General features: G+C 40.1%; 1 long non-coding RNA gene across 2 annotated transcripts in view; it reads right to left on the reverse strand.

Moving 5' to 3' along the window:
- LOC121514037 overlaps positions 1–26554 on the reverse strand; it is a 185334-nt gene that overhangs the window by 77693 nt on the left and 81087 nt on the right. Inside the window, exon 5 of one of the 2 annotated variants that reach the window (XR_005992248.1) lies at positions 24953–25132. The exons of the other annotated variant lie outside the window; for it this stretch is intronic. This is a non-coding gene — a long non-coding RNA (uncharacterized LOC121514037). The remainder of the gene's footprint in view (positions 1–24952; positions 25133–26554) is intronic. 2 annotated transcript variants of the gene reach the window in all.

Here is a 26554-nt window from a genome sequence, read left to right on the forward strand (position 1 = left end):
CTGATGGACGGGTTTGGCGGTTGCCAGGAGAACAGTACTTGTCTGACTGCATTGTGCCAAGTGTGAAGTTTGGTGGAGAGGGGATTATGGTGTGGGGTTGTTTTCAGGAGCTGGGCTTGGCCCTTTAGTTCCAGTGAAAGGAACTCTGAATGCTTCAGCATACCAAAAGATTCTGGACAATTCCATGCTCCCAACTTTGTGGGAACAGTTTGGGGATGGCCCCTTCCTGTTCCAACATGACTGTGCACCTGTGCACAAGCAGTGTGACACAGCATGGCAAGACAATAGAACAGTCTGCCATTTGTTGACAGCCCATCACAAGGCATTCTGTGTTATGGCCATTGGCTTGTGAGCTAGCAGCAAAAAAAAATTGATAATGGATTAGAAAATGGATAAAACTCATTCAATGCCAGTTATAACAGGGTAGATTTAATCTTTAAAGTCCTCACAAAGTAACTCAAGTCCAAGCTTGCTATAAAAACTTCCACAAGGGCTACGAGGCATGGATAGCGTCAGTAAAACTGAGCGCGATAGCTAGCTTCAAGAGAGGAAAATTAGAGGCTACAATTTATGACTTACAGTTTAGCATATGTGGTAAAAGCCCTCATCCCAGCTAAAAGAGTGGAACAGATATATGTGAGAAGGGAAGCAGAATGCAGTCAAAATCTTGTTGATAACATGACTGTTACAGACTTGTGAAGTCATATAATACTGTTGGCTATCTTGTAGAGGAGTGATGGGAATAATCAAATACAGATTGGACTCCATGCTGATGTTTTCTTTAAATTACATGTTTAAACATAACTAACAAACCTAAGGTTCATTATCATCTCTTGGCATTTCAATAACAACTGGAAATTAAATACTGATTAGCAGCACACCATGGTAAACATTACTGGCCATAGCAGGTATGTGTGCTACCTGTTTGTTTGTAACAATGAACTATAACTAGCAAACACACAAGTACTTGTTAATATTTGAGTGCATGTTTGAGTGCTGAGATTATGAGAAAATCGCATCCCTAACATTTACAGTACTTTAACAGATCCCTATAATAATGATAATGAAATTATTTCTATTTTGACTCTGTATGTAGGTCTTTCAGGAAACAAGATTGCACAAATGCCGTATGTGGGTGTCCTTAGACTGTGTGCACATTCTTGTATTTGTGTAGCTCTGTCCTGCTCTATAAGACCTGTCATAAGTGAAGACTTTCAGCCAAATAGTCTGCGATGAGAAGCTTTCCACAGAGAGCACAGCTGCCTGAGCATGAGGCTGAGAGGGAGGGAAACCGTGGCTGTTTTAAATGTATTTTCTACAACACTTTCTCAATTAAAGGCCCTTTTTACACATAGCACTCTGCTAATAACATAATGGCGAGTAGAATGTCATTGAGTGGTGTAATGTACCTAAATCCTTCACCAGCATTTTTAATGCTTTCATAATTGGAGCCCACTTTGGAACATTGTGGCACACGGGAGGCAGCGGTGGAAAGGCAAAGAGAAATGATTTGTAAAGATGTCCGCGCTGGAAATAATAACTAGCCTTGGTGCTAATGCAGGGCTCTTTGCAGAAAGGGGAGGAAAAAAACATGTTGCTAATTGAGTTTGCCTGAAAAAAGACATTTAAAACTCATCATTTCATTTTACAGTCCTTTTTGTGGCACATTGTTTGGAGAGAGGGGAAGGGGAACACGAGTGGTGTTTCACATCCATTTGGAGGTTAATGGTCAAGTTTCAGGCTTTTAAACACACTAAAACTAAACTGAAAGGATTTACTTTAATTAATTGCAAAGTGTGATTTCTTTCCAATACATGTGAACTCTTGCCTTTCAAAACTTACCTACAGAATTTGCTCCACTTATGCAAGATAAATACCAGTTTTAGTCTTTTTTGCAGCAACTGGAGTAATATGATGATTTTACCAAAACATTTTACTGTGTTTAAAGTTGTTTTCAAATAAGTGACACAGAACTTTTAGGGTAATGAGTCCTGAAATGAGCCCAAAATCACTTTCTGTTTAGACTTTTCTAACACAGACATCTAACTTTTTGCTCCTCATTTCATTCTCCTCTTTGTTTCCTCGCAGAAAAAAAAGGTGTTTGGAGGAGACTTCCTCTGATTTGTGAGTCCTCCCTGAGACTATACATTACCGTCCACCACTATGACCCCTAGCCCTGTCTAAACACACCTTAATGGCTCATGGTTGCTGGGCACAGTCCTTGGTTATAGGGCTCCGCAGGCTGTGGCCAGGGCAACGAGAGGACACTAGGCACCAGGATTGAGTGGACTCCACACAGACATTAGCACCCTTGCTTCTAGGCTGTATTGCATCAATGTCAGCGGGTAAAAACATGTCCTCCATCTTCAAAACCACACCCTGAGGGATGAGAAAAGCACCTGCAGACCTCTTATCTATCAAAAGATAATGGCCAAAGTCAAATCAGTCTTTCTCTGAAAGCACTCAGCTGTTGCACCGTGGAAGGATGTGGCAAGTTGTACAAATTAGTTGAAGCCACGTTATTCGTAGATAAGAAATTGTCCTCAAACAGCACGACATCCTTTTAGCACTCCGTGCTTTTTCTACTGAAAAAATGAAAGGTCTCCTGCAGAAATATACCCTCCATAAAATGAAACAAGGAAAAGGCAGCTCGAGGTGAAAGAACAGGGAAATCATTTACGGTAGCAAGATGAAGTGTCTTTTTGGCAACAAACAACTTAACAGGTGCCTTAAGAGAAGAGAGTTGTCCCATAATTGTAAAAGCTTTTTTGATCATTTAACCTGCAGATCTAATCAATCAGCAGAGGAAGCAGATATATGAGCACAGCCACAAAACTACAGTAAGTGTATTATACAAAAGGTTAATAGCTCAAAGAGAAACTAGAGAAGGTCGAAAAATAAGTGGAGGAGATGTATAGTCAATAGACTGGCAGTGAATTTTCAGACTGACCAGGGTTTATATGCTGGGTAATTGATCTCTTTGTGTAAATGAATACATCTGAAAAAGGAAATTCTGAAGTATGCCAGGTGCTCTAAGATAGAGCAACCCATGCATGATATACTCGGGGGAATTAAGGGTAGTTCATGATACAATAAAATGCAATACCATACAATGCAATGCAGGGTTATTCATAATATGATACGATAAGATACCATAATAAACAATACCATTTAAAACAAACAATATAGTGCAAGGTAACTCATAATACAACAGAATATCATGATACCTTGCAGAACAATAGAGGATAAGAGGTAGGATCCCAACAAAATAAAAAACAACATGATAAAATATGATGCAATTTGGCATCACTAGGGATGAGTACCATCATCTGGTACCGACATAGTACGGTTACCTACACATCCGATATCTACTAGACCGAATCACAACACAGATATTCATACTCCATTTCAATACCTTGCCACCCAAATGTGACTCCTTGCTACCCCAAATGAAAGGCAAGAAATGTAATGAAATTTGTGCGATTTATGTGTTAAGTTACTTCAGTTTCCTTTTCTTATTCCATGATCCAGTGGCATCTTATGACGATATTTCTGTAAATCATCCATGATACCCAGAATGTTTTTATTCTCCTGTTGACTTTTGAAACACTTTTATCTCTCAAAAGTATTGATTTAGGCAAGGGTTCCAAAATTTTCAGCCCGTGACCCCAAAATAACAACATCAGAGACCAGGGAACCCCACCTTCCCTGGAGTGTACCATGTTGCACGAAGCATTATCTACAAATGTACATTTTAGGGTTTTTAGGTACATTTTACTTACATTTAGGCACAAATATCACTCAATAACTACAGTTTGATACTAAAATGAATTCATTTTAACCATTTTTTCTTCAATAACTGAAAAGATATTCTGCTTTTAATTAGGCTATATGAAATTTCTCTTAGTTTTTTGGAAAACGTTGTGTGAGCCCTTCCCACTTTGGGAACCACTGGATTTAGGCACTATTTGGGTATCAAAAGTATCGGTTTAGCACTGTTAAAAAAAAAAAAAAACCCTCAAACAATACCCAACCCTATACATCATGACACTACAGTTAAGTATTGTACGAAACAATACCATGCGATACAATAAATAACAATAAGGTACAGTACGGTAAAATATGGGGTAACTCAAGATATGATACAACACAAAACAACACAATCATTACAGTACTGTACAATAGCACACGATACGATTCGATGCATGGTAGCCATACGGTGTTAAGATATAGTAGAATTAAATAAGTTACATTAAGTAATGTTATGGAAAGTAATGTTAGGCTACATAATGTTATGTTACAACACAACAACATGCGATAAAATATTAGATATGATATACAATGGACAGCCAAAGACAGCTAAAGCATAGATTCTGTCATAGGTGACATGATGCAAGACAATCATGTCATGATACAGCTAAACTGAAGAAATAAAGTCCCTCTAAAACATTACAGGAAGAAAGTGTGTATTTATTCACCTCAGCCTGGTGTTAGGTTTCTCCTCTTGTGCTTTATTTCTCAACTTCTCACCACTGTTTTACATTAACCTGCTGTTTCTCCTTTTGTTCTATTATAATGTTGTTGGCCACTTCTTAGACCAATCAACTTCTGTTCACATGATCTTCATTAATGTTTTAAGCAACATTGTTAGGTCTGAAGTAGAAATTAGTAAAATTGGCAGAAAATCGGTTAGAGTCCCATATTTTTCTTAAGTCAGGATGACAATACTGTATACTGATGTATTCATATTTTCCCACCCTACAACATATCTACATATTGAATAAACACCATTATTCCTTGAAAACAACTGTTTTTAGATCAGAGTTTTGATCATAATTTCTGTATAATTTATCTTGAAGCCGTGCTTTATATCTTAAGAATTCTTTGTGATATTAGTGCTGGCCCAAAGTAGCAAAGGGCCACTTTTATTAAAACATACACAGGAAAGGAAATAGTAGCAGTTTTGACAGATGAGCCTGAGAATGGCACAGAACCTCACCAGCTGGTAGTGGACCTGGCGCCAACTGCCCATCTCGGCTGGCAGCTTGCTTTAACATGCCAGTCGAGACCTGTGAGGGCTCAGCTCATGACCGGTGTAACGCCAGAGGGGATCAGCTGCCAAACCGTCACAGTGGGCTCTCAGATGGAGCAACCCAGGCATTAAATCTAATGAGCAGGAACTACAAGTAATTTAATAGACAGTTTTACTAGAGCTGTTACAAATAAGAGGAAAAGCAGTTGTTCAGTTTAAATTGTTTTTATGATGAAATTAAAATATGATTACCCCAATAAAACCTGTTAAACTGTTAAATTATTGTTGTTATAGTTTATCATCTTTAAAACTCTATTCAAGTACCTTATTTTGTTAGTTGCATTAAAGAATTGTAAAGTCACTCATCCACAGTTAAAAGAAAAGAAAAGAAAACAAACAAACAAAAAAAAAAGGACTAATTGAAAGTTAAACTGAAGCTTTCCAAGTTAGTATTTATCCGCCTATTTCAGGTTGTAACACAGTAACACTTCTGGTAGAAATCATTGTTTTATGTAAATCAAATCAATCTTTAAGTTTATAGCACCAATTTGAAGTAATTTAAAATTCCATACAACTCTTACAGCACAGGCTGCCTGTTGCAGTATTGTACACATCACTAGAAGCAGGGAATCTTGGCATATGAATGTTTTTTTCTTCATGTAAATTGACCTGACCATCAGGATGCAGTTGCTCAGCTGTAGTTTTGTGATACTTGAATAGTAATTGTATTTACATTTTAGGCCATAAACTTTAACTTCTGTTGCTGAATATACAAACTGATGACTAATTAAAGTAAAGATGACTGGAATAAATATCCAGGTTAAAATAAATAGGTGGAAAATATCAACAGAGGAATGTACTCCAGAGATGGGACAAAGTTCCAGAAAGACAACCATAACTGCAGCCCTCCACCGACCTATGCTTAGATTGATGGAGGGCTGCAGTGACAGTTGTCCTAATGGAGCTTTGTCCCATCTCCACACAGGATCCCTGGAGCTCATTTAGAGTGTCCATCAGGCTCTAGGTCACCTCACTTACTAAGGCCCTTGTACCCAGTTGCTCAGTTTGCCCAAACAACCAACTCTTTGAAGAGTCCTGGTTGTGCTGAACTTCTTCCATTTGAGAATTATGGAGAACACTGTGCTCTTTAGAAGCCTTCAGTGCAGCAGAACTTTTTTTGAGCTTCCCTTAGATCTGAGCCTTGTAACAATCCTGTCTCTGAGCTCTGCAGGCAGATCCAGACACTGGAGGCACCTGAGGTAAACTCCAAGTGATTTTGCAAAATGTCTGAATACTTACTTAAATGTGGCGTTCCCGTTTTTTATTTTTCATAAATAAGCAAAAATTTCTAAGATTCTGTTTTCATTTTGTCACAATGGGGGTGAAGTGAAGGGGGTCTGAATACTTCTTGAATATTCTGTATATAATTTTCCTGACCTATGTGCTATCCTAATAATACTGCTGTGTATGATAACACCCTTAATTTATTTTTTAAAAACTGCAGAACTCTGTCTTGCAGTTCATCAATTATTGCAGAATCCTATTGTGATGCTCTTGTGAGCCATGTTTCACATATAGAATGTTTTCTTATGACCATCAGTATCTTTTAAAATACCTCAGGAAACATTTATAGACTCTGTAAGGAGCTGTAGACATCAGCAACATCTGGCTAACGCTGACACACACTGGCAGAGAATCCCGCTGAACTCGCGGGATACACATGGAAAAGACAGACAGATGAAGAATAGAGGGGGGATGAAGAACAGGGATGAAAACAGAGACATAGAAAAAGAGAATGGAAGATCCAGGGACTTGTCAGTCATGGCAATGAGCACTGACAGGCTAACTCTGTGGATAATGTTTCTGTCACTGAGCTCCCTAATCACAGTGTTCTTAGTCAAAACCAATCCCCTCGCATGTGTACACTTGCAAAGTGGCGGGATGTTTGGAGCAAACAGCTGAAAGAAGCGTACAAAGAGAGTGTCAAGGCAGGAAGACCGAGTCACATCTCTACCATTGTCAGACATTATGACTGGGAGTCGGAGTAAAATACGCACAAGAGCAGCAAAAGAGATAGAAGAGGTAGAGAGTGGAAACCAAAGAGGATGAAAGAAAGGAAGAAAAAGGGAAAGATGGTTGTTTTAAACACACCCCACCAGGTAGTGCCTGTCAGAACACATTGCCATCCTCTAATTGGGTCATTTTTGATACCCCCTACCACACAGTGCCAGCGTATTGATGGGGAGGTGTCAGGGTGCCAAGAGCCTGCGAGGCCTCACTGGCACTGAATCAAAGCAGGCAACAAACGCTGCCCGCAGACAATCTGGCAAGCCGGAGCACACACAGGCGCAAGAACATCCAAAAACATGGCCCCATAGCTCCCGCCTGTACCACCGGGGCGTAATTGGTACATGGGCATTCCGCAGCATTTTCAAAGGAGGGAACTTAATCCACATGTGTACTATGAAATTGGCTATTTTGTACCCAGCATCCCCCCTCCTCCTCCTTCCTCTCTTGCTCTCCATGTCGCCCTCCCCCAGTTTGCAACCCTTCAACCGATTTAGCACTCCGAATACGTCTTGTTTTCTCTCACATCCTCTTCGTCGACTATCAACTGCCACTCTATCTTTCTCTCAGAAATAGCCCCGGGTTTGACCACGATGTCTTAGGCTGTGAAGGCGGACAAGGATGCCTAATCTTTACTCGGTGCTCAGCTTGACAAGATTTCGCTCGTTCTGAGTTTGTTTGTGCCTGTGTGTGTGTGTTGGTATGTTTGTCTGCACAGTAAGTATGCAGATCTAGAGAGCCTAAAACAAATCAAATTTGTTCGTCAGATGCTTGCACATAAAGCTGTGGAGTTAGGTTTAAGGGTGTGGGTTGTGGATTGATGCTTACAGTAGGATGTGGGTGAGCCAAAGCAAGCACATCCCACTCCTGTCCTAAGACTCAGAATCTTTAAATCTAAATACCAAATAGTAACATCCTCTCATGCATTCCTTGTGTCGTGTACATTCCTACGTTGAAGAACACTGTCGCATCTCCTCTTCCTTTGTGTGCTGGAGTGTGCCTTCCAGCCAGCCTGGCACTGACTGGCACATGGAGTAAAACCGACTCCAGCTGCTTTCTGACCGAGGGGAACTTGTTTAATTAACCACGCTCCGGTTCCAATGAAAGGCTTGGTTTTGCTCCCAGCTGTTGACCAGTCTGTGGCACCCCGGGGCCCTGATGGGGACTGGCATATCACCCCTGGTCCGGTCCGATCCACGTTTCCCAGACAAAGATGGACTCTGCCTGTCATGCCAGGATGTATCACGCCTGAGCCCTCCTTCATAAATTAAACATGAGATCTGGAGGAGTTCTTTTAAAAAAGGAAAAAGACCCAGAGGATGTTTCTCTGCTCAGATTCACCCACGCTGTTTTTCTTTCCTTTTTTTTTTCTATGACTCGGACTCACTGAGACATGGAAAAAAGGGAGAATGGGGAGAAGGTATAAACAGGTGCAGAGGTGAATTAGAAAACAGTGCCCTCAAAGACTTCCTCAAGTGTGTATTTGTGAGTACGTTTGTGTGTGGGCAATCCATTGTGGCCTGAAAGAGCACTTCAAAGAGCCTTCTGATGGTTGTCTGGCCCTTTCCATGTGCTTTTGGGGACGCACTCATATGTACAAAATAAACTCAGCTTTAAAGTGTTACTCATCTTGTGTGTTAGACTAGCCTTGGTGCAGGTGGCTTGGTAAACATAAAGTTTCACCAGGAAAAAATGTGTTATTTGGGGTGCCAGTTTAGCTCAGTGGATGGAGTATACGTAGGCTTCAGTCCTCAATGAATCAGCCCCAGGCTCGACTCCAGGCCCTGGCCTTTGATGCATGGATATTTAAATCTCCTAAACACATTTCCCATCAGTCTTCAGCTGATAAATAAATAAGACAAAAAGGCCTTCAAATAGTTCTATAATAATTCCAACTACAACCATTTTTCAACTGAGCTCAACTTGTGCTGAAACCTTCAAATTTTAACTTTAATCCTACACTTGATCATTTCAGAATCTCCTTCACCAGAAATCTATCTTTATAAAGACACAGAGCACTGCATGGCTGAGTATGCTGAATGTGACCCTTGGGGGGTAAATACATGCAGACGCATGTAAACACCACATAACAACAACACCATCTCTCCATCTTAACCGTAGTATAACCCAGCCCCCCACTCTCCACTTTTACTGCAGCCATGAATCACAGGACTTGTCGCCATTGAAGCGATCACAAGCTGGGTTTATGTTTGTGTTTTCCTTTGTTAATCTTATCTGTGTTGTTGAACAAAGGTCCAACTGAATAGACGCCAACAATAACACTGTAGTTAGCTGAAGCTCAGAGGGCCTAAAGTGGACCTAAAATGAAAGTTACAGTCATGGGGAACAGAAAAGGTGAAATCTGCACGCAGATAGTGTATGACAATAACCTTGCAAAGCAGATGGATATGCTCGTTTCCTTGTTTTTTTACTGGCAAATCCATCTTGCAAAGCTCCAATCTGAACCGTTTGGGCCCGGTTAAAAAGTGACAGGACCAATCAGTGACGAGGGGCAGTACTTTCAGGCGCAGCCGAGTCATGACGTAAACAAGCAGCAGCAAGAGCTGGTGCAGTTATGGAGGAAGAGATTAATGTGGATGCTGCTAAAGCGCCAGTTTTATCAGAACTTGACAACATCTCTTCGTTAAAAGAAGAACAAAGAACAGCAGTAAGTTGTTTTCTATTCAAAAACGACAAAAGTCGAGTACTTACACACATAGACAAAATTGTTGGTACCCCTCTGTTAATGAAAGAAAAACCCACAATGGTCACAGAAATAACTTGGATCTGACAAAAGTGATAATAAATAAAAATTCGATGAAAATTAACCAATGAAAATCAGACATTGCTTTTGAATTGTGGTTCAACAGAAATATTTAAAAAAAACAAACTAATGAAACAGGCCTGGACAAATATGATGGCACCCTTAACTTAACATTTTGTTGCACAACCTTTTGAGGCAATCACTGTAATCAAACGATTTCTCTAACTTTCAATGAGACTTCTGCACCTCTCAGCAGGTATTTTGGCCCACTCCTCATGAGCAAACTGCTCCAGTTGTCTCAGGTCTCCAGACGGCATGTTTCAGCTCCTTCCACAGATGTTCAATAGGATTTAGATCAGGGCTCATAGAAGGCCACTTCAGAATAGTCCAATGTTTTGCTCTTAGCCATTCTTGGGTGTTTTTAGCTGTGTGTTTTGGGTCATTATCCTACTGGAAGACCCATGACCTGCGACTGAGACCAAGCTTTTTGACACTGGGCTGCACATTTCTCTCTAGAATACCTTGATAGTCTTGAGATTTCATTGTACCCTCAACAGATTCAAGACACCCTGTGCCAGATGCAGCAAAGCAGCCCCAGAAAGTAACAGAGCCTCCTCCATGTTTCACAGTAGGGACAGTGTTCTTTTCTTGGTATGCTTCATTTTTGCGTCTGTGAACATAGAACTGATGTGCCTTGCCAAAAAGTTCCAGTTTTGTCTCGTCTGTCGACAGGACATTCTCCCAGAAGCTTTGTGGCTTGTCAACATGCAGTTTGGCAAATTCCAGTCTGGCTTTTTTATGATTTATTTTCAACAGTGGTGTCCTCCTTGGTCGTCTCCCATGAAGTCCACTTTGGCTCAAACAACGACGGATGGTGCGATCTGACACTGATGTACCTTGACCTTGGAGTTCACCTTTAATGTCTTTGGAGGTTGTTCTGGGCTCTTTTGTTACCATTAGTATTATCCATCTCTTCGATTTGTCATCAATTTTCCTCCTGCGGCCACGTCCAGGGAGGTTGGCTACAGTCCTGTGGATCTTAAATTTCTGAATAATATGTGCAACTGTAGTCACAGGAACATCAAGCTGCGTGGAGATGGTCTTATAGCCTTCACCTTTAACATGGTTGCCTATAATTTTCTTTCTAATCTCCTGAGACAACTCTCTCCTTCGCTTCCTCTGGTCCATGTTTAGTGTGGTACACACCATGTCACCAAACAGCACAATGACTACTTGTCACCCTTTAAATAGGCTGACTGACTGATTACAAGTTTGTAGACACCTGTGATGCTAATTAGAAGACACACCTTTGTTGAACATGTTCCTATGGTCACATTATTTTCAATCTTTTCTAGGTGGACCATCATTTTTGTCCAGGCCTGTTTCATGAGTTTGTTTTTTAAAATAATTCTGTTGAACCACATTTCAAAAGCAATATCTGATTTTCATTGGTTAATTTTCATTGAATCTTTATTTATTATTACTTTTGTCAGATTCAAGTTATTTCTGTGACCATTGTGGGTTTTTCTTTCATTAACAGAGGGGTACCAACAATTTTGTCCATGTGTGTACATGTTTATAGTCGCCATGTTTCTTGTTATTCCTCAGTAGCTGTGCACACGCAGCTTGATAGCGGCTACGCCACATGTTTTGTTGCTCTGATTGGCCTGTAGAGATGTCACAGACAGAACGTTCACCCAATCATACTCTGAGTTTTTTTCAAAGCCTCTGCCTTTTCTCAAACATTTCCTATAGAAGCTTTCCCAGGTGGATGTGTGAAACACATCCATCTGGCGTGTCAGGTTAGTATGACAATAGAAATAGCCACTGTTGCATCACCCATTCATGTGCTACAAAATTATTTGTAATATCTTTGGCCTACCTATTTATATGAAGCAACAACTGACAACGCTTGATCAGAGGGTCAAAACTCAGTGGATACACCTAACACCTTTATCGTGGTTGGCAAGTCACCATGGTAAAAGCTGTCATATAAGTCAGCCACATTCCAGAACAGTGTCTTTTGTAGTAGGGGTGCAAGTCCCTTGGGGGGGGTCCCAGTGGATGCTAGAGAGGTCCTGATAACTTGGAGGTGAGAGTGGGAAATGGAAAAATAAGCACCAACTTTAACATTATTTTTGACAGTAACATTTCAGTTAATGTGTTTTTAAATGTTATAATTCTCTTTTTATCAAAATCATCTTGTTCAGTTTCTGCACCAACATCAACGCCAATATCTATCAATTTCAAATATATAAGCACCATGACTTGATGATTCTGATCAATAAATAACAGAGAAAAATTCTGTAAGATATGCTTTATTGTACCGTTGAATATTTCAGAAACAATATTAAATAAATTAGTAAAGACTAGTTATAAAAGGCATTGCAAAAAAAAAATAAATAAACTTTTATTAAAAATAACTAAAATGATCTGTTTCCTTTATCATATTTTCTTAATCTAAAAAATATCATTAACTTTTTAATCTGATATTGTAATGTACAACTAATATATGATGGTTTACAAAATGGAAACCCCATCAGAGTCTATGACTTGTGGGGATCCTTGGGATCCTCTTCTCTAGGGAATCACTCACTTGCAGTAATTTCCAAATTCCGGGCCACAGCCCTGGTGGATCGTGATGTATCGCTGGAAAAGGGATGCCATCTGCATGGAATACATTTTACCATTGTTACAGTGTCAGAGTGAAAACAGATTTCTACCAAGTAATGTCAATGAAACAAATATGTAAAGAAAAATGAATGAATGCAATAAAAGTGTTTAAGGTAAAATAAGTTAGTGCATAAATATTCACCCACTTCAAAGTGACTGACCTAATTCAACAGAGGTCCAGCCAACTGGTGCTCATAGTCTCATAACTACTGAAATGGGGATCACCCGAGTGCAGTGAATGTGTCTCAAGTGATTTTAGTATAAGACACCTGGAAGGTCCAGTCACTGGTCAATCAATATTCCTGGCTACCATTAAACCATGAAGACAAAAGAACATTCCAAGCAATTTGGATAACAGTTATTGAAAAGTTTAACCCGGGGAATGAACACAAAAAAGTCCAAGGCGCTGAACATCCCCTGGAGTTCAGTCAAATCCATCATCAAGAAATTGAAGGATTATGGCCCTTGTGTAAATCTGCCTGGATAAGATGGTCCTCACAAACTGAGTGACCATGCAAGAAGGAGACTAGTGGGACAGGCCCCCAAGACACCTATGACTACTCTGAAGGAGTTACAAGTTTGAAAAGCTGAGATTGGACAGACTCTGCTTTCAACAACTGTTACCTGGGTTCTTAACCAGAAAGCTTTATGGGAGAGTTGCAAAGAGAAACTGTTGAAGAAAATGTATGCACTTATTTTACATTACATATTTTTGTTTAATTGACGCTACTTTGTAGAAATCTGTTCTCACTTGGACATTAAAGAGTTTTGTACTTTTATCCATCAAAAAAGGCCAAGTTATATTGACCATGATTGATTTATAAAAGGCCATGCATCCAAGCGTGAATACTTTTATAGGCACTGTACATGTGCACATAGCTTCTCTCTTACAAAACTGTATAGAAAGATGGGGATGATTTTTTTTTGTGTTACTATTGGCCCACTTTATTATTTTCTGCTTACTGTATTAAAATAAGCTGGAAAAAATCACTTTTGTCTCATGTGGGCCCAAAAATATTTTCAGAGTTCAATATGTGCTTCAGCACAACCATTTTGGTTTGGAAAAGGCTGGTCTGCTGTATTGAAAATGGGATCATACATAATTATGCAGAAGACTTGAAACTGTATTATAACAACTCTTTAAAACAGTTTTAACTGAAATACAGTTAATAAATGAAAAGTGAACGAGACACATTGTCTCACAGACTTCTATACCATCTTATTTCTATTAACAAACAGCAGAGTTGTCCCCTGGTTTAGGGCACTGGGATCACTGGGAAAACATCGGTATGACCCACAGATGCAACTTACTTCAAAAAAGCAGACATCAAATGCTAAACTTGCAGACATAAATACAACTATATAGTTTCTGATTCTCTCTAATGAGAGTCCTTAAGTTTACACTTTCCCCACTACTTATAGGCATAAAAACTACACAGTGATAATTGTTTTGTCAGTGGGTTTTCATTCTGTTTCCACTCTCATCTGAAATAAATCTGACTGTACCAGAGGAATCGAATGCCAGAGTGACATTCTGAAAGCTAATGTCACCACCCAGCCAAAGTGAAAGTCTCTGAGTCTACTGAGAGCTGAAGTGACACCAAGAGAGCTCATTTCACCAGCATCTGGATGACAGGTCATAGCATCACCAAGCACAATTGTCACCTTTACAAGTTGTCATGCGACTTGTGTCCTTGATGCTGTGATAATGCATACTGGAAGGGTGTCATGTCATCATCACCTGATCCCCTGTACAAATAATGTGTGAACACAGGAAGGGAGACAACCATTTTAACAGCCAGGATTAATGGAAAGTATGGTGTTTTTCTTTCTGGTTTTAGTTTTTCTTACTCCAACGAGAGCAAAATTGTTTTAAAGATCTTTAAATCAAAGCTAAACTGTCTTTTTCCTCTCTTCCCTATTGCACAACTCATGTAACCCACAATTCTCAGCCCATCTCCACCTCCCTTCTCATTTTTTTCCCTGTGAGTCCAAGGCAGAGTCCACGGGAGCCCCATTTGCCGTGACATATGGCGAACAAGGCAGGCACTGCGAGCGAGTGGCCCTGTCTGGAGCTGTGACTTAGTGTCGTCCCTCAGTGCCACTGGCAGCACAGGGACAGAGGGATGAAGGGGATGGAGGAAGAGGGAGAGACGAGGTACTGAGACAGAGCAAGGGTGGGAGTCTGGGCAGAGAGGGGGGATTCATGCCGGAGTTTTTGCCCTGGAGACACACTGGCAGTCCTTAGATTAGAGGGGTAATCAATCTCAGCGTGGAGCCGGCCAATCCCACCGCCCCACGGCCTGGCAACCTGGCCTCTTCAGGTGGGGGCTGGGCTGGGGGGAGCAGAGGAACAGTGACAGGAGGGACAGAGAGGAGAGAGAGAAAGGGACGATGGCAAAGAATATGCTTTATTAAGAGTCATTTGTCCTTTAACAAGCCTTGGTGCTGGACAGGTGATGAAGCATAGCACCACAAACACATATGATTACTGTCATGGTTGTTTACTGGCTTAGCTGCCTCTGTCACCTCACTAGGGAAACCTTGTTTTGGGTGCCCCCACTACACAAACACAATACACACACCTGCCCTGAACTGTGCAGCACCACTCTTGGTCACAGCTACGGCTGTGAGCATCCGATAGCCATCATCCATATCAGTGCAAATATAAGTGAAATATAAAGGTCAAAATAAAGAAACTTGTACAAAAAACACCAACTTCAAAACTTTCTGTATACTGCCCTAAGTATACTTTATGCAAATAACAATTATTAACAAGTTCCATGCCACTTTGTATGTTCACAACTGCAGCCACAGCAGCTGCATGCTGTCTTTGTGGCAGCTCTGATATTTTATTCTTAACCAGAGAAACAGCACAATGCCTAGAATGCAGAAGTGTTTAAAGGGCCTGATCAGAGTGAACATGCTTTAACACCAAAGAGCTGATAACAACCACTTAGAAGCATCCTGTTCCAGAGTACCGTTGGGTTCTAAGAGCAAAAAATGCAAAGAACAATAGTGCACGCCAGTTAGAAGCAATAAACACTCAATTAAAGAAATAACTGCTTGGTGGAGACTGGTTCCTTTGTTATAAATACAAAATGATTTTAATGGATGAAAAAGGACTGAAACAAAAAATTTCTTATTGTTAATGTTACCATTTCTGCAGCAGAGCACTCTTTGAGGGATTTTAGGCCAAAACTCCCCCTGCAAATACAATCCTCATTTCCAAAAAAGCTGGGACATTGTGTAAATGCAGAATGCAGCTAATGCAAATTCTTTTCAACTATGTTCAACTGAATACAGCACAAATGCTTTATATTCAGATCAAACTGATACAGTTTATGGTTTTATTTTAATATGCATATTCTGAATTGGATCCAAGAAATACATTCCAAAAAAGAAAAAAATAATTTCTTATTTTAGAAAACAGCTTATTTAGTATATTTAGAAAGAAAGCATTCCAATTCATGTATGTTCACATATGTTGTATACATATGAGTTTTACAAATCCCATACTGATCTGGTTTTTATCCACAGAGAAAACAGGAACTAAGTTAAGGGCCATCATTATAATTATATCACAACTGTCTGGCAAAGCTTTAGACAGAAAAAGCCTGCAGACATTTTGAGCCATCACAGTATGTCAGATCAGGTGTGCAAATTTACAGGTGATTTACCCATTGCTGTCAGAAATATATGTGATTTCTATTGATGCAAAATGCCAGATAATGAATTTTCCAATGTTTTTTAATGTGTGATCAAGAAGAGGGCTTCCCCGTTCCCTGCTTGTGGTTTTAACAAAGGTCTATAGAGCATAGTTTCAGCTAATGGGTCACAGAGGACTTTGCACTAGTTTGAATTGCTCAGTCAACTTTCGCTAATTATCATCAATGTCTCCCAATCCAGTGAATGAATGCACATCAATTACTTTCCTCAGCATGAACAAGAGGAAGAGATGTAATATGATGCAATAAGAACAGACTGCTAAAGGTGTGACACCAGAAGAAAAAGAAAATAAAAGGAAGGAAACATCCTCATGAGGCCTTTTACTGATAAATGAAATAATTAGACACAACTCCCCAGTGGCCTTTATCGTTTTATTTTATTTCGAGGGAAATAATTAGTTTTTTTTTTTCTTTTTGCAAGCTTCTGTGTTTTTTCAGCTTTAATCTTTAATCAGAGTGGAAGATTTCCCTTTGGGCTACAAGGTGCTCTATGTTAAGATGTAATACTCTGTGCTAATTCACAGTTGCTTTGCATCATGAGGATGCAAGCATCATGTATCACCCTTTGTAAATGCCTCACTGATGTTAACCTCTTTATCAAAGTAATGCATTAAAAAGGTAAGAAAGCAGGTACAAGTAAGGGAGGAAAGCTTGTTTTTAATTGGGCCAAGAGGTCTGAGCTGAGTCCCATCTGTGTTCTGGTTGGGACTTAATTATGAACAAACATGGCTGCCTATCGATAACACCACAAAACCACAGCGAGGAGGAGGGTTAAGAATAATCTTAACACCCCGCGGGTCATCGCACACTGTAAACAACATGGATTCATCCGAAAACAAGACAGAGAAGAAACACAACATAAGTTGTATGAAATCAATAAGAGCCAAAGCAAGAATCAAAGCTGGAATAAGGGAAATCAGGTTAAATTGGACTTTTTGTTGTGCTTGGTCAAATATAGTACAGCTGAGATGAACCTCTGGGGAGAGCAGCGATAACAGAGTAATGGTTAAGGAGAGATTGAAGGCACATAGCTAGACAAAGTCAATTCATCTCCTTATGACCCTACACAGTGGACAGAAGCATGGATTTGAGGCACACTCTTATGTCCCTCTCATGAACCCATAAAGCCATTCTAAAGTGGAGACGGCCATGAGTGCTAAGCCAAGGGATTGAGGGAGAAATTCAGTGTCTCAGTGTGTTGTTTGCCTCCAGTTGTGGTCCACAACATCTAAGGCTAGCTGCATTGCTCATCGGTGATCCGTGCTTCCAGGCACTTGCATTAATTGAGCTCGTAATTGAATAGTTGTCTTCATTAGTTCCAGTCCCCTGCTTGCGAGTCTCGGTTACGGATTACTGAGGAAATGTTTGTGCTAACGTCCTCTCGGAGAGCTTACTGCAGACCGCTCTCATTCCTCGGTGATCATTGTCGTGTTGTGTCACAGATGAGAAAAGACTGTCACTCACGGCTGACCAGAGACACGATGTGTGTTCCCGTGGCAACTGCTGCTTTTAGAGGCACCAAAAGGATACAAAACAGCTATGAGGAAGCAGTATGTTGAATGGAGACAATCGACCAAAGTCATTAATATTCTTGTGGAAGTTCAGGCTGTAACAAAAAAGCTTCACCTGCAGGAAAGCTCTGCAAGCAAACGCATGCAACATTAATCTTCTCGTCAAACCTTAAAATAATTCACAAGATCTTGACTTAATAATGAATCCAACCACAAAAAACATTAGATCTTAAGGCTTAGAGAGGCATAAAAAATGATCCAAATATCTTGGAGGCATGGGCCAAGATCTGGCAAGGAAATTCCATCCGTTTTGATTGAGAAGGAAAAACAGGTACACAAATAAACAGCATGCACAGAGACAGGCCAGACAGCAGCACTGTGATGTGCTTGGGGTCGTGCAGCATGGTAGAGAAGATAAAGGGAAATTAAAGGAAAGGTCCCTGACCCTCTCTGATAGCTCTAAATGCCTTGCAATTTTCCACAGGAGACGAAAATCCTCCTCCACAAATGAAGGGCTGCGTCTGACCTCTTCCAAGAGCGCTGGAAGTTTAAGAGAGGTTGACAAAAAAAGAAAGACTCAAAGAGAGGCGAAATGGTAATTTGACTCACCGACAGACATTTCTAACCCCTTTAAGGTGCATTTTAATAAATCCTCCTCAGCAATTTGCATCTCTTGCGCCCAGCCAATTATTATGGCATGCGTCAGATTGAAGCAACATCTATAGAAAGTCTGACACTGTCAAACGGAAAAACAAAATGAAGCCTTAAAAGGCGGCGTCACAGCAAGCAGACCTAGCTCTCACAAGATTCAAAGACTTAACAACAGTTGTTTCCCTCATTAGAGCATCATTTGGCAATAATTATCTTTAAGTGCTCTCAAACATCTTAGGGAGTTGAAACAAACTGTGCCAAGCTGTAAGAAAAATGATGACGGGTTGCTAGAAAGAGCTACAAAAGTGTCTTCAGACACACTACATTTACTGTCAGAGCAAATCAACATCGCCACGGCACTGCAGCTCAACGACATTCAACAAATTTAATCAAATAAAATTTTGGTGAGTAGGAGTGGTAGGGCAGGTGATTAAGCCACACTTAAAATATCTCCCACCGTCTGCCACAGACACCTCACATATGTCTACCTCCCAGCACAGACACCTTTCTCCTCTCACCAAAACGGATTCACCCATTTCCTGGTACCTAACAGCTTCACAAATAGGACGTGACTCCACCGCCCTGGAACAAACAACGCCCGAAAGCATCAAAAATTGATTTTATATGAATATTCAACAAGCAAGCACAACAAACTGAATTCCTCATTTTCACCTTCCTTCCTTTTTCCACTATTGCAGCTTTTTCTCTAACTGCATAATTAATGTGTGAACAGCAGAGTGTGAATTTGTTTGTGTTGCAAAATAAAGAACGAAGGGAATTTATAAAAAGGAGAAGACAACTCTGTTTCTTTGTACTCTTTAGAAAAACATTAGGGTAATCAGAGAGTGAGGGGGTGCATTTGTAATCCATTGAGGTTTAAATTAAAGGAAACAGACTTATACATTTCTATAATTCATTCATTTTTTTAATCACTTGATTTTAGAGAGATACTAAATTTTCTTTTTCATTTTTTGGTCTTTAGTAGGCCAATTTTTGTCCTCAAAAACCACAGATATATATGTCAATTTGATCTTATTTTTTTTTCTATTTCTTATCAAATCATATTTCATTATATATGAAATGAAGTTAAAACCAGAATTTTTAAATCCCATCATAAACTCCATCTAGGGCTGGGCAGTAAAGAGCAATAAAATATCTCTGTTATTTTTAGCTGGCAATGATAGAGCACACACTGTACTCAACACGGTTTTCTTTAAATACATAAAACAAAAAAGGTCCAAATCAATAGGTCAAATGTCACACAGGTGCTTTTATTAACAGTGAGATACACAGTGTCAACATATATGGGAAATATGATAAAAACAAATTGCCTTCTTAAGAAAAAAGAAACTAATTAGTCAACTAATTAATCAAAACCCCCTTAAAAATGGTTATTGCCAGTTTAGATCAAACACTTTAAATAGACTTTATTGTTGTTAATAAGAACTGATTGGCAGTGTTTCTTACTGTAAACAATCATTTTACTGAGAATCAGGGCTGGCAATTATTATTATTATTATTATTAAAATTGCCAATTTCATTTCTGATTTTGGCTGCTCACTTGGGCCTAACATTCTGCTAATTTACAACTGCGATAGGGATGTGCGCATGCCCAATAGTCACATCAACAGTCATGTAATGTTAGTCAGGTTTTGGGCCTAAAACACGCCAGGCTGCAACTTCTGTGTTATTTTGTCAGAACTTAAACTGCATGTTTTTTTCATTTGTATGAATAATATACATCAAAATTCTGTCTGAAATCCCCATTAGTAGTCAGAGAATTGAGTACCATGCATGCAACGTCTACAGCTGCTGTTACAGATACACCGGCATGACGCTCCAGGCAGACGCTCAATTATGTGCAGCCAATCTAAGGTGAATGTTTTGCTCCTATCAGCAGTTGATCATTTATACTTTAAAGCTCTACATGTCTGCTGCAGTGTGTGTGAGCTTATCATGGTGAGCTTTCATTAAAGAGTTTATCTCATGGGACCAAGCATAACTTTGAACATTGTTAGAAATGGTTGTAACACAATAACAAGCAACAAGTTTAGCTGTAAAAGTTTATGAACAAATGTTGCTCTTATGGCATGTGTGTCTCTAGTGTCAGAGCCGCTGTCAGAGAGGGCTGGGCACACAGATGTTTGAAATCAGAAAATGACTCAAAAAACCAAATAGAAAAAAAAATGGGTTGATTGATTTAAAATGCTATTTATGTTAAATACAAGAGACACTGCATAAATCAGGCATTATTTCCTTTAGAATTAAAAAAAAGTAAGTTTATCCAATCATACTCAGCCCTACTCTTCATGATTATGGAAACATTACCACTGAGATTAAATGATTACTGTGCTGCATGCTAGTCATGGTGTTTGCTTCCTACAATCATGAAAACAAGATTATCATGATTAAACCTTCGCTGTGTTCCATTCGCTTTTGTTCATTTGTCATGTGGTAAAAGTTTCAGCATCTGTTGTTATACTTTGGACATTGAAGTATTTCTACATGTTGACGCTATTTCATATCATTATTTTTGATATATTTTTTCACTCATTTATTTTCATTTTTTGCTCTTTTCAAAGCATTAAGAATGGCTAAGTCTGATAATTGCAGACTGTATTCCTTGCTTAATCTATTTGTTGTTATCACAAATGTATTCTCGTTATCAAAGTGCTGACTTCTGATAAGTGTATGTTATAAAGATGTCGTAAAATCAGTGAGAAGTCACATTTAATAATTGCGATTTCAATATCAAAGTAAGATTTTTGCCATAATTGAGCAGACCTAATACAAAACAAACTATACTAGTATAATCTATATTGTTTTGCCCTATTTCTTGTTTGAAAATAAATTGATGTACCTTAAAAAACTTCAGATATTTTCCCAGCCCTACCACCCTCCCTTGTTTTGCCAGGCCTGGCATGTATAGTGTGAAGTAGGCTCAGTAAGACACACAACACACACAAAACCCCTCACACACTGTGTCCACCCACCAACATTATCTCCTCTGCTTGTTAATGGGGATGGCTCACACAAACACCTAAGCAGGAGTGAAAAATCTCCAGCCCCTTGCTCTGATTTGTCCCCCCCCCCGACATCAATCGTTGATCCTATAATTTCTCCCACCTTTCGGGGGTTTCTGCCCCAGCCATTGATGTGCTTTTAAAATGTATGTGTGCCATTTGCCTTCGAGTATACAACTGGGTATACACATAAAACAGAAGAGAAAAAAAGAACGGGTGGAAGTAAGGGGTTTTAAAAGCTAAAGGGATTTTTTTTTTCTCCAAAGGTACACAGATACCCTGAGGAATAGATTTACTGGCCTGGAATCGTCTGTCAAGATGTGATGCATTCGAAAGTTTTGCAGAGATGAATCTAGACAAATTAATGCATTTGTGATTCTTTCCCACATGTGTGCATGTCTGTGTGCAGGTTGGGCGTGCTTGTTGGAGAAGAGGAGGGATCTAGAGCGAGTTAGTATGCTGAAGGTAAGTCAGTGGGCCGGCAGGTAAGTAGGAGACAGAGCAGAGTAATCAGGCTGCCCACAGCCCGGTGGCACAGGCATCACACACACACAGATGGATACACACATAACACACAGCCCTCCAATCGTTCATTTTCCTAATGATCCACAGAGCAGCAGGAGGCAGGAAGCTATGTTGACTGAGAGACCTCTGCCTTAACCCTCAGTCAGAGCAGCATTACTAATGATAGTGTGTCAATCTGTCTCCACCAAGTGTGTTTGTCAGTTTGTGAACTTCTTTTTGTTATTTCAAGCACAACTTGAGGTTACTTTTAGCTCAAAGTCAGAGAGTAAAATTCAAACTATCAACACATATCATATTACTTTACTATCAATCAATGTATTACTATCAATACTACCAATGTAAAAATAATAGGACTGTCATAAATATTTTTAGTAGCAGACTGTAGGTAATCACGATTAATCACATCTTAAACTGAGGGTAACTGACTTCCTGTTTGGATACAGACCTACATATATAGGTAGACTGAAGTCTATGACATGATTGTCACCACAGAAAAAGGAACTTGTCATGGATCTTAAAGGAAATAAGGGAACAGAAAAAGGTAAATGTTGTATAGTGTAAGGCACCTGTGTTTTTTTAAAAATGAATTGAGACATTAGGGAGCAGTGGTGGACTTATTTTACACCACTATTACTACAGTGATCGTGCAGTGACTTTACCAAAGTGTGCTTAAATCACAATTAACATTTGATAGATTGTGGATCTTAGTTAATTACGATTAATATGATTAGTCTAGTCAGACCTAATAACCAAGGCTCCTGTAAAGAACTTTTGTTTTCTATAAATGTTGGCACCCCCTGTGGACAAAGCTGTACATCTCATCTGGTTATTAATCTTGTCCTTTACATTTGTCGGTAGTGTTTCGTGGCCAGCACTAAGATCCAGACTGGGCTCATTTTAAACTTGAACTGAAGCAGATTTGGCCCAACGTGCCACAAACCAGGACTGAAGAGGAGGGCAGAATCAAGCTTAACACATGTCGACATACCCAAGTCACTCGGCAGCCAAGGTCAAGCTCAATGGCATCTCTTTTGTCTGGGCCTTTTCCCACCCAGAGACCACCAGCAGGTTTTGGGCTCGTGGCAACCCTACTACCAGCCCAGAAGACATCCTAGGCTGTTTCCTCACCACATCCACCCCTGCCTCTGCCCTAAAGATGTGGACTTTGTTATTTTTTTAACAGATTATTTCCCCATGCCCTCTGATAATATGCAAAGACATCCAGAGCACTACCAGGGTTGTGTCAATCCTCCTTCCTGCAAGAAGGTACCCTCAGGCAGGCTTACTCCCCACATTTACACCTTAAGGCTTTTGCAAACTGAATCGGTTATCTATGCAAATTTTCACATCAGCCCAAGTCATTTTAGTGTTGGATAAATAAATCTCATCCTGCTGTCTTTCAACAGCTAAATGGATTAGACGATATTTGTTAACTTCTGCGATGGAAAATGTGGAAAAAATGAAAAAAGGTATCTGTAGAGTATGCTAATACAACACAGAGAGCAGCTGCAGTTTTTAAAAAATACTATATAGAGACAGTGAACCTTATAACTTACATTTTAGTTTACATTTTAAAGAGACATAGAGGCATTGTGACGTATTTTAGTCTGATTAAAAAAATCCTCATGAGAGCTTTAATAATTACCAGCTTAAACAATTAGTATACCATACATATGGCATGTTTTTTGTCTACTACATAAAAACCTTTGACCCCACCTTTTTGCTCCCCCCCTCACATAATTTTAGCTGACCACAATTTCTCTGAAAATATTTCTTAGATGCCTAAAAAAAAAAAAAAAAAAAATTCACTCACACGTTTAGGCAAATATCAGGGCGACCATGGAGGCGAGGTGGCCCTGGGTGGCCATTAGGATGCAGCGAGCAGCGTTCCCATGCAGACACCATCTCCACATGGAAAGGTCACCTCCCTCCTTTCGCGGGTAAATACGCGGACGTATACAAATGCAGTTGCGTGCTGAAATGGCTCACCTTAAAAAGGCATTAGGCTCTCTTCCACTGAACTTTACATCCCTGTCTTCCATTATCTTAACCAATGGCATTTCAACCCGTTCTGTAGAAGTCGAATGTTCCCAAAGTAAAAGCAATTTAGTCTGCAGGAGTGATACTCATTAAGATGGAATAACACTGACATAGTTTGACAGATTTTGGGTAATTTCATTGACATTTTCCTCTAAAATATGTTGAAATATTTGTTAAAATGTTAAAAATACACAGTCCTCACAGCTGTCTGTTGTTGTCTTTAGGAAACTGCAGACCAACAGGGAGTGACGCTGATTGAACAACGCTTCATCCTGTCCGACTTGAGATGTGACTCAGTGCTGTTCTCTGTGTGTTCCCCCCCTTTGAGTTCTGTGTGCTTTAGGTTCACTATAAGGCCTTTAGCATCCAACCTGCCTGCCGGGCCCTGCAAGCCTCACCGCTGTCAAGTCACATCTGACCAGGAGACTAACCCATCCTGTCAGTGCCCCGCATCCACCGCTAACACACCTGAGCTAGGGCACGCCTTCGACTCCGGCCCCTGGCATGCTGGGCCTCAAGTCAGCACTGACTGTGGTACAGAGGTGTAGGAGGGTTAGGTCATACTACAGGAAAAACTTGTTTTAGAAATGATGGGTTAGGCTGATGTATTTCTTTTTTTTTGTTATTTTCAAACACATCTTCAGCTGTTTTCCTTAAATTTAAGCTTATATTACGTGTAATTTGATATTTTCGACTATTAATTTGACAGATATATTTGCTAAGATTTAAATCCAAAAGTTCTGTTCTGTCTTTGAATTTGTTTTTCACACTTCCAGCACTACTTTTGAGTGAATTTAACCTCTAAATGATGCATTTAGTTTTATTTATATCCATTGTATGTTCCTTTTCTTTCCCTATTGTTGCTGTTTTTCTATCCTTCCCCCTTTTGTTGTCTCTATCTCTCATTCTCTTCCAGTCCCAGGGGATGGCCATCTTACCTCTGGCATCAGATCCCAGTGGATGCACTGAGGCCCCCGTGTATGAAACGGTAGTACCTCTGCGGTTAGCTGCTCGCGTCGAGCTGAGCCTTGTTCCCGTGATGCTCTCTCCCAAAGGGAATTCCCACCAGGGACAATGGGCAGCTTACCAGGGTAAACAACAGCCTCCTGCATGCCAGCCTGCCACAAAGGCACAGACAGAGAAGAGGGAAGAAGAAGTGCAAACATAGTACAATACCGCACAGTAGAAGAAAAACCCCAGCTACAATACACAAAGCCAAGTCAGATGCATCCCTCTCAGTAGTTTAGACGTTTAGAATCAATGGCAACACAATCACACTCACAATATGTAATTGTGGCTCCAGCTGCCTCTTTGATTTAGTCAAACAATTGCTTTAGTTTGTAGGGAAAATCTATAAGAACTAATTTTCAGTATCACCAATAGCAAGAAAAAAAAGTCTCATCAAGAAAATGCAATGAATTATGGCGCAGTCTGAAGCCAAGTACTGTGAAAAAAAGGGAGCCTGTCTGATGTCACGATTATGTCAAAGCATTTGTGAGAGGGGCTGATATAAAAGGATGGTTTGGTTTGAAATTCATATCCACTTACTGCCAGAGCTGGCCTGTATACCTCTCCAAGTAATGGCTGTTTACAATATAAAAGAAGAGGAAAAATAGCCACTTTTCCCTGCTCAGACATGAAATCCTCTTATGAAATTAGGCTGATAAAAGGGCCTTGTGACGTCGCCCATTTTTCCAGCCTTGCCCGTGAGCGTTATTAATGGCATCCTTGTGGCATGTCATTTTTCTACATCTCCAACACGCTCCTAACAACAGCAGCAGAGGGCTGGGCCTGCAAGGCGCTTTGTCAGAACAACAGCGGAGTCAACACGCAGCGCTGTCAAGTTTCCTCAAAGCAGGTACAACCTGGGAAGAGCTGCAAAAACACACTCTGCTGTGTGCATAAGAGTCAAGGGTTAATTTTTTGTTGGTTCCTGGTTGCCTTCAGTGGGGGAAGAGTGAAAAAATGAAGCTGGGTTGAAACAAATAGCAGCGTTGGGAGAGACGTGTGGCCTTCGCTTAAACAGAGCCATAAATCAGCAGAGTGACATGGAGAGAGGGAGGCAGAGGAGAGGAAAGAGGGAGCAAACTTAAAGTGAGACAACAACCGCATACGATTACCAATGTTTAGCCCCTGTGTAGTGTTTAGCCTCCAGCGTTGTTTTTGAGCCACATCTAGGGGGCATTTTCAGCAAAAGAGGCAGAACAATATCTGCTTTTGGATTAATCAAATGTGTCACCCTATATTATATAGGATTTTTCATATCAGAAATCAATGCAGAAACAATGCTGATGTGATTAAATGGGAATAAACATGCTCAAGCACACCCATACATGTGCATGTTCTTACAGTAAATACATGTGCTCACCTGGCTGTACATTTCAGCAACTACCTCGACACAGGCGAGGATTAACAAGCCTCTTCGGAGTTGCAAAGGAGAAGGAGGTGAACATGCATGTGGATTACATATAGCGAGAATCATCTTGCAGTGATGCTTTTAATGAAGTCCTGTGTGTTTAAAACTGCATGTGTGAAAGGGC

Source organism: Cheilinus undulatus, linkage group 8 (assembly GCF_018320785.1).
Source record: "Cheilinus undulatus linkage group 8, ASM1832078v1, whole genome shotgun sequence".
Lineage (NCBI taxonomy): Eukaryota > Metazoa > Chordata > Actinopteri > Labriformes > Labridae > Cheilinus > Cheilinus undulatus.